The sequence below is a fragment of the Ostrea edulis genome, chromosome 2, assembly GCF_947568905.1.
Source record: "Ostrea edulis chromosome 2, xbOstEdul1.1, whole genome shotgun sequence".
Classification (NCBI taxonomy): domain Eukaryota; kingdom Metazoa; phylum Mollusca; class Bivalvia; order Ostreida; family Ostreidae; genus Ostrea; species Ostrea edulis.
In genome coordinates this window covers 67,855,788-67,866,050 of record NC_079165.1, presented here as the reverse complement: position 1 = coordinate 67,866,050, position 10,263 = coordinate 67,855,788, and positions in this window count along the sequence as shown.

Genomic DNA, 10,263 nt, shown 5'->3' with positions numbered 1-10,263 from the left:
TTTTACATTTCCATTTCGACTAATATAGAATACGATATTAATCATGTACATGGTTAAGATATATATTCATTAGTAGAAGTGCCATTTATTGACAAAACCCGACTTTGACTTTGTGAATATATGTTTTACTAAACCATTAACACTATTTTGTGCCAAATGAAATCCATTATATATAGCATTGTTTTAGATACGTCAAGCGATACAAAGCTTAGGTAATAATGTAATGTTGATTCCCAAACCATTAGATTATCACTTCCTTTTGTAGGATTATCTTGTAGCACCTTTCGTTCTGCCTAATTCATGTATGTTTACAATGTAGTTAATGAGTTCGTTCATAAAATGATGAAGATAACAAACAGTGATCAATTTCATAGACCCCATAAAGAATACAAAATATAGATTAGGGCTAACACGGATCAGGTGACTAGGAGGATTAAGCATCCTCTGTTGACAGTACATAACCGCCGTAAGCCCTCTATCTTGGTCAGATAAACGGAGTAATCCATAGTTAAATTCAATATGTAAAGAACGGTGTAACATGAAACACTTCAGACTGCATTCGACATAACGACAGGTTGTATTTGCGAATTAGATTATTATAACGACCATAGAATTTGCGAAATGTTGACTTCAAACGAGATTGTTCAAACCACTGTAACATCATTTTTTTTGTCAATAGCTTGCCTCGGTTAAGAATTCATCATATACTCTTTCCATTCATAAGTCGATTCGATATATCCCTGTGAGCTCGAAATAAAAGACACCACAGTCGTCCACTTCTGCTTCATCCTTAGATATTTTATTGAAAGTAGACATTAACGGCAAACTGACAACTCAGATGTATGACAAACGGGAAGATTTCAGCTTCTCCATCGTCAACTTCCCATATTTATGTAGCAATATTCCATTATCACCTGCATATGGTGTTTATATCTCTCAACTGATTCGATACGCAAGAGCTTGTTCTGCGTATAGTCAGTTTTTAAATCGAGACAAGCTACTGACAAACATGTTGATGGTACAGAGGTTTCAACAGTCTCGATTGATGTAAGCATTTTGCAAATTCTATGGTCGTTATAACGATTTAGTTCGTCAATACAACCTATCATTGGTTCAAATACTGTCTGACGTGTTTCATATCGATGTTAGGCCGTTCTTGGCACACTGATTTTGACTACGGATAACTCCGTTTACCCGATCAGGATATAGGGCTCACAGTGGGTGTGACCGGTCGACAGGGGATGCCTACTCCTCCTAGACACCTGATCCCACCTCTGGTGTGTCGAGGGGTCTGTGTTTGAACAACTATCTATTTTGTAATGCAAGGTGAAGATAACGAACAGTGATCAATCTCATAACTCCTACAAGCAATACAAAATAGATAGTTGGGCAAACACGCACCCCTGGACACACCAGAGGTGGGATCAGGTGTCTAGGAGGAGTAAACATCCCCTGTTGACCGGTCACACCCGCCGTGAGCCCCATATCCTGATCAGGTAAACGGAGTTATCCGTAGTCAAATCAGTGTGCCAAGAACGGCTTAACAATCGGTATGAAACACGTCAGACAGCATTTGACCCAATGCAAGGTTGTATTGACGAACTAGATCGTTATAACGACCATAGAATTTGCGAAATGCTGACTTCAATCGAGACTGTTGAAATCCCTGTACCATCAACTTGTTTGTCAGTAGCTTACCTCGATTTAAAAACTGACTATACCCAGAACAAGCTCTTGCATATCGAATCAGTTGAGATATATAAACACCATATGCAGGTGATAATGGAATATTGCTACATATATGTGGGAGGTTGACGATGGAGAAGCTGAAATCATCCTGTTTGTCATACAGTTGAGTTTTCAGTTTGCCGTTAATGTCTACTTTCAATAAAATATCTAGGTATGAAGCAGAAGTGGACGACTCTGTGGTGTCCTTTATTTCGAGCTCACAGGGATATATCAAATCGACATATGAATGAAAGCTATCATTGTTAATAGACAAAACGTCATCGATATATCTAAAAGTCGAATTGAAGGTCACAGCGAGAGATTTTTTTTTCTCACGTAGAAGTTTTTGAATAAATTCTGCTTCATATGAATATAAAAACAGGTCAGCTAACAAAGGAGCACAATTCGTGCCCATGGGAATTCCAACAGACTGTTGGAAGACCTGATCACCAAAGACCACGAAGATATTGTCAATGAGGAACTCTAGCATATTTTTTATTTCAACTTCAGAGTACTTGTGCGTGGAATCAGAGTGGTGTTTAACAAAGTAAGTTTTTGAATGACTGATCACTAGATATGAATATTTCCGTTTTCCGTTTTTGTTGAAGAAGCAACTGTCTATGATGTCAAAAAGTCTAGTCTTTAATTTATCGTGAGGAATGGTCGTGTATAGTGTTGAAAAGTCATAGGTTTTAATGCTATTGATTTGGGAAAAATTCTGTGATTTCAAGTTTACTAAAAGTTCTTTAGAATTTTTTAGAATCCACATTTGATTAACACCACTTCTGGCATATGTAGTCGCACAGTAAGTTTGAAGTTTCTCCTTCACAGCTGTTAACATTTTCGTGAGGAGCAAAGATAGGGGCTTGGTAGAGTACTTACTGGATCCAGCAATGTATCTTTGTTTGTAAGGGTTTTTATGTAGTTTAGGAATCCAGTATAGGTACGGTAACTCATATTCATTCGACCCATTGACTGGAATATTAAATGTGTCTAAAACTGAAGCATGGTTTTGAAGAATTTCGTCTTTTGAAAGGGCAGTCGGAGTATAAGTATGATTACCAAAAGTGGAATTAATGCCAAGTTCGTTTAAAATACAGTTGTAATAATGAGCCTTACAAACAAAGACAATGTTGTTACTAGCTTTGTCAGCTGGAACCAAAACATATTCCTCATGTAACCTATCTAATTCTTTCATCACTTCTGGTTTACTAAACACAGAAGGATAGATGGTACGTACTTTTGTTTTCATGTGTCTAATGCGGGATTTTAATATCCCTCTTATGCTTTTAACCCATTCTGACAATGTATCAAATTTTTCTTTTTCATATTTAGCCCATCGTCTGGCATAATCTTCGACAGAACTCATAATAGAGATGAAGTTCTGTCGCCAATTAAAAGACTGAGGTTCTCTGTATTTAGGACCTTTAAGAATAAGTGATTTGAGGTCCTCATTTTCAACTATATCAACATCACCAGTAATGACATGTCCAGCTGGACTGTAGTTGAAAGAAGATGAAGAACAAGAACATGTTGGTGGATTACGTATAAGATGGTCTATATCTATGCACTGCAAAGTTTGTTTATAATTAAAAAGTTTGGATGCAATAGTAGAAGTATAGATGTAGGAAATACAGGGTGTAGACTTGAACTTGAAATAAGTTGGAATACACGACTGAACCCTTTTATGACGAAGAATGTTGCTTATGTTGACGACATCTATTCCTTTGTTTGTAAATTTGAGCTTAAGGAACTGACGGCATGATTTGGAAGGAATATCATCCATGGTCCGTGCTGGTTTATAGAGCCTGTGGTAGGCAACATCCATAATCATAGAGTTCAGTCTATATTCAGGTGTTGAAAAATCCAAGTATAGACTAGCCATAGCTTCTTCAAATAACGTATGTAAAACCCTCAATGGAATAGAGTAAAGTTTTGTACGAATATGATGTGGACCCAATTGTCTGTTGACGTGAGGCAAAAGTGAATCAAACGTGACATCATTTATACTTGGTCTTTTATATGAACGATGTCCGTGACTGCGTTTTCGTCTTTGGGTATTGGGAAAGAGTCCCATCACATTAACGTTATTTCCTTGTGGACTAGTCAAATTTCCCACATCATATACATTATCATTGCATCCATATGGAAATGCAGTGCCTAGGGTCCTGATCCAGTGATCTTCTCGTTGTCTACGAAAAGGGGTGCTTAATGTAGGATTGTTTGTGTGATGGTAAATTTTTTCTAAAATCCTTACCCTCATGGACAAGATGGAGTGGTCCGGTGCATTAAAATGCTTGTAAAGAAGTTGGTTACCACCATTATTAATTTGAAATCTGTGCCCCGATATTCTTATATTAAGTGAACCCTTGGTTTCTCCCACATAAATTAAGCCACACAGGTTACACTCAATGGCGTAGACAACGTTAGAAGATTTACAAGTCAGATTATCAAACGTTTTGGCACAGAAACTACGTCCAGTTAAATTACTATTAAATGAATTTTTAGTGATCAGTATATCACAAGTTTTGCAATTTTTTGCAGAACATTTTGAGGTTGAACACATGAGGTCTGAAAAGGAATTATCAAATATATCTCTTAAAGGAACATAACAGTCTTTAATTTGGGTATAAGAATTTTGGTTTCTGTACCAAAGCTGACAATCTGACGATTGTACATACGACAAATCTTTGATATCTCGAAGGATAATCCGAGGGACACCAACCGATCTGTAGGAGCCTGTGTCCCTTATAGACTCCACAGAGTGACACCTTTTTATACTGGGCGACGTGTCAGCCAGTATTGTTTCGTTATTGTGTATATTCATGAAGGAACATATATCGAGCGACAAGTATCCTCGGGGACAGACTGTCCACCAGCAGAGATACAAACTCGATGGTTAAATGCAAGGTGAAGATAACGAACAGTGATCAATCTCATAACTCCTACAAGGAATACAAAATTATGAGATTGATTACTGTTCGTTATCTTCACGTTTCACACTGGAAATGCTCGTGCGTATCGAATCAGCTGGAAGACATGAACACTGTATGTAGGTGATAATGGAACATTGCTAAAAGATGTCCCGGACGCCATGTTGTCGTCTAAATTTTGCTTCTAGCCGTCGAAAGAAATCTACTGCGGACTTTCCCTATGAGTGGATACAATTCAGTTTACTGCGGACTTCCCCTATGAGTGGACACAAACCAGTGAAAGTACTAGTGTAGAGGCTATTGCGTTCGCTTCGAATCTTGATACCAACGCCGTGTAAAGACTTCTGAGAAAGGTTATAACTGTTCCTTCGCCAAGCGCCCAGTATCAGAAGTGAAAGTCACGGATCGACCAATCCCAAAGATCATTCACTCGTTCTACACTATTTTTGGACCATATCCTTGCAATATGGTGTTAATGACATTGGGTAAAAACGTTTCATTTCTTCTCGACAGTCGTAACTTTTGATTTTATTTAATCCTACTCTGGTTTCTATTGGACAAAATCAAGCTTTGTGTGTTCCACTGCTGCACAGAACTAGTGAGAAATGTGTGGTTATTTGTCATTACCTGCATATAAGAGTATTGGATTTACGTTTCTTTGCTGAACCGGCATCGAATCACATTAATTGATTGAACTACGAGGATAATACAAAGGAAAATAATTTCTTTACTTTTGAAATCAAAAAATATCCCTAGATTAATAAAAGTGTGAGATCTAAAGTGTCACACTGCTTTTTCTCTTAATTTGCAAACAAATCATCTCGCATCGGGGGGAAATATCTTTTCATTTTTTGATCATGTGTTATCGTTATTAATTTTATGTAACTTTCATCGGTTTTCATTGAAAAGTTCTGATACTTAAGAGGACTGGGTCGCTTTTACCATTGTAAAACGTGAATTTCACTTCGAAGTTTTGTAACTCTTACATAGCCCCGTAAGAGTTAATGCTCTTTATACTAACTTATACAGATTGCTAATCACAACATCAACGGCAAATATAAAAATCCGATACCACGAGGCAAAAATGGGCGGTATATAGGACAAGTTGAAGATTTATCTGTACATTCAGGTGTTAACAACAACAACAACAACAACAATACAATAACAACAGTAGTAGTAAGGATGATTGTGTGTATATATCCTAGGAGTAAGTAAACAGCTCCAAAGAGAAGTAACTAGTTCGTCGTCAGCACCAGCGTTTCAAATCCTAACGAATGACCAGTACGCAGTTCTCTTGGGGTACAGGCGCGGATCTAGAAATTTTTCAAAGGGGGTGGGGGGGTGAAGAGGAAATGTACGAGCGGATCCAGGAATTGCGGTTACGGGGGGCGCCACTTTATGAGGCAGAGGGTTTGGGGACCACCTTGAGGCCCCCAGTGGGTCCAGGGCGAAGCCCTGGTAGGAAGCTCCTGGATTTTACAGATTTTATAGGACTTAAAATATGTCTCCTATTTAAGTCATTTTCACTATTTTCTATCATTCTTAATAGGGTGAAATTAGTAAAATGACGCAAATTTTAAGGGTTTTTGGAAAAAATTAACTTCTCTCAATGAAGTAATTCAAGAAATCAAAAAGATTTTCAATTTTTGTCATTTATTTTTCCGGTAGTGGAAGAAATTACTGCTCCTTTTATCGTTTACTACATTTGTCTAAACAATATACCACGATTTACCTTAAATTTGAAAAAATTAGGGGGGGGGGGGCGCCGGCTGCGCCCCCTTAAATAAGCCACTGAAATGAAAGTTGTTATAACGTACGTTAACATAGTTAAACGACAACTTAACAGGAATGCTATCAATTTGTATTTCTAAATTCAAATTGAGATTAATGTTATTGTATAATTATCAGACTAAATCTGTCACTCTTGATTTTAAAATGAATCCTGTTTTAAAATGCATTCCGATTTACTCCCAGTAATTCATTTTTTAATAAATAAAATGAAATATTACAGATACGAGCTATATAAAAGATAATTTGAATTATCATCACCTGATAGAAATATTGACACACAATTGTATAAACAATTTCCATCGCCTAGGATTTTAATAAGCTATAGTCATTCTCTCTCTCTCTCTCTCTCTCTCTCTCTCTCTCTTATTTTTATTTTAGCGAATCTAAAGGGGGGGGGGGGTTTGCAACCCCCGTAACCCGTACCCCCCCCCCCCCTCGTCTAGATCCGCCACTGGAGTAATATATTTTATTTTGTTTCTAAAAATATTTTCTTATCAATGAAATTTAATTGGGAAACTGCTTGTTTTTCTTGATTTAGATTATACGTGTACACGAATTAATCATTTGTGTATTAAAAGTTGAGCAATATTTTATGGTTATTATTTTCTTCTTTTCAATTTTTGTATTTGAGTAACGTATGATATATCATTTCTGTATACAGTATTGTTATTTCCCCCATACTTTTCTCTTATTGTATTCGAAATTCCATGTGATATTGTCGGTATGCCTTTGCCTCTTTCCACTTTATATTTATATTGCAAGTTATTTTTCTGATGGTTTCATGTTATCATGATGTGCAATGAAAGGTGAAGATAACGAACAGTGATCAATCTCATAACTCCTATAAGCAATACAAAATAAAGAGTTGTGCAAACACGGACCCCTGGATATACCAGAGGTGGGATCAGGTGTCTAGGAGGAGTAAACATCCCCTGTCGACCTGTGACACCCGTCGTGAGCCCTATATCTTGATCAGGTAAACGGAGTTATCCATACTCAAAACAGTGTGCCAAGAACGGCCTAACAATCGATATGAAACACGTCAGACAGCATGTGACCCAATGATAGATTGAATTTGCAAACTAGATCGTTAATAAATTTCATTTTTGAAAATGAGGGCATTAACTGCGACACTTCACGCCAATATACTTCATGAAAGGATCGTTATAACGACCATAGAGTTTGCGAAATGCTGACTTTAAACGAGACTGTTGGAACCCCTACACCATCATCTTGTTTGTCAGTAGCCTGCCTCGATTTAAAAACTGGCCATACGCAGAACAAGCTCTTGCGTATCGAATCAGTTGAGATATATAAACACCATATGCAGGTGATAATGGAATATTGCTACATAAATATGGGAAGTTGATGATGGAGAAGCTGAAACCATCCCGTTCGTCATACATTTGAGTTGTCAGTTTGCCGTTAATATACTGTGATGCAATGGTTTCTCTGAATACGTTGGAATGTGAAGCGGTCGTTAACACTATAATTTGATGTAGGATTTCTTCTGATTTGAGGAATTTGGAAAGAAACATTTATTGACTTCCCAGTCTGCTTAAAGTTTATTTTACAAATCTTAGAATCCACTTTCGGTTGGTTATATATAGTTAAATGTCCCGCTCGAGAATTTTTCCCTCGTGTGGAGACGTCGCCATTGCCGGTGAAGAGCTGCACAATATAGGCCTTTGAACAGGGAGAGCTCTTTATCGTGTCACACTTGCTGTGACACGGGGCCTCGGTTTTGCGGTCTCATTTGGAAGATCGCCCCATTTAGTCGCCTCTTACAACAAGAAAGGAGTACTGAAGACCTATTCTAACCCGGATCCCCACGAGATTCACTTTCGGCAGTAAGGGGAATCAACAAATAATCATTATGCAAACCTGCGTCCGAAGATAAATTGGGATATATTTTTATACTCTATGATTGTTGAGTTCTCCACAACACATTTTACGAAGCGGTTAGCAATTCCACCAACACTAAATGACAACGATAAAAAAGATTAATTACAATGTCTAAAAACTTTATTTCCAACCACTTGATTATGTTTTATTGCAAGAGAGAATTACTTAGAACTTAGTTTCTGGCTATATGTTGGAAAACAATTTAGAAAATATCGAAGCCAAAGGCCAACTCGTCATGTATGGTCGAAAATTTCAGGCTTTATCTATGATTAAGGACTTCGGGGAAATAGGTCTATCTTTTGCCTTAGTTCTGACTGAAATTATAGTCTATATTATTAGTAAGTTGGTTGGTTGAATATTGTTTAACGTCCCTCTTGAGATTCTTTTAGTCATATGGAGACGTCACCATTGCTGGTGAAGGGCTGCACAATTTAGGCCTATACTGGGCACTTATGATCTTTGTGTAGGGATCGTCATCGTGCCACACCTGCTGTTATACAGGGCCTCGGTTTTTGCGATGTCATCCGAAGGACCGCCCCATTTAGTCGCCTCTAATGACAAGCAAGGGTTATACTGAGGATATATTCTAACCCGGATACCCACGGGACAGTAATTAGGTTGGATAAGCAAAACAAATTATGGTTAAGGACATGCGGGACGATGTGGCCAAAAATAACTCGTCAATGAATATTTTTTCTTTTTTTCATGAAGCACCATCAGGATGTCCTGTACAATGTGTATAAATTTCATGGCCACTTTCTAGGTATACAAGGGAGATAATAAGCTTTGAATTACCCCCCTTTTCGAAAATTGTGAATTTTACAAGATTATTCCGATTTTCAATTCAAAAAAATAATTTGATGGAATTTTTATCTATATCTTTTACATTAATTTTTAGAATATATGTAAAATATAAAATATATAATAATAAAATGCTTAAACATAACCATATAATAAGAAATTGGGAAAATTTAAGGATTTGGGGTGGAAATTGGTACTCAAAAACAGGGTAGTCCAGATACTAAATGAAGCACTGCTCAAAAACTTGTCAATGAATTTTTTTGAAAACACTGCAATTAAAAGCTATTCATATACCCAACTTCCTGTAGAAATATGAAGGGGTGAAGCTAATCTTGATTTTGAGGTAGGCGTCCTTGAAGTTATACATTGATATGTTCACTTGAGGTTAGGCTTGGCGAAATATTTGTTATTAATAACTTTCAAGCTTATATTCTTTTCATGAACAACTACTGTTAAAAATAATGGGGGATTGGACAGTCTCAATTTATTTACACTACAAAATTTAAAAAATAAAAGAAGCTCATTGTCAAAGACGGGGGGGGGGGGGGGTGCAAGGGAGAGGGGCCTAATTCATCGTGCCTGTTTTGGAATACATTGTTAGAAACTATATTTGTTTTGAACCTATTGAAATATTTAGAATTTTCATAATTATGGAACAAAAATTGAGTTAATGGAAACAAATTAATTTTTTTTTTTAAATATACATGTATATATTAAACATGGCTTCGAACAAAACGTCTAGTCTAGCTCTAAACAATACGTCTTCTTTCAAACCACGGGTTAGGTCTAGTTAACGTCAATATGAGCTACTACTTCCTTTACTAGATCAACAGCATTTCCGCGGCCATGGTAGCTAGTGTCGCTTGACTCGATCGTCTCCATGCTATTTTTCAAAGTATTTATGTATCGCACATGTTGTGACTTTGCACCTTTTTCTTTTTCACACGTCTGCTTCTCGCATACATTCCGACGTGTGTCATATTTTTTAAATTAGTTACCATTTCCATAGCAGTGTTTCGTAAAGTTAGTAAAAATAATTTGGAATATGAAATAGTTTCAGAGATAAAGCGTACTTATATTTACATGAAAATGCTTGCAAAAATTA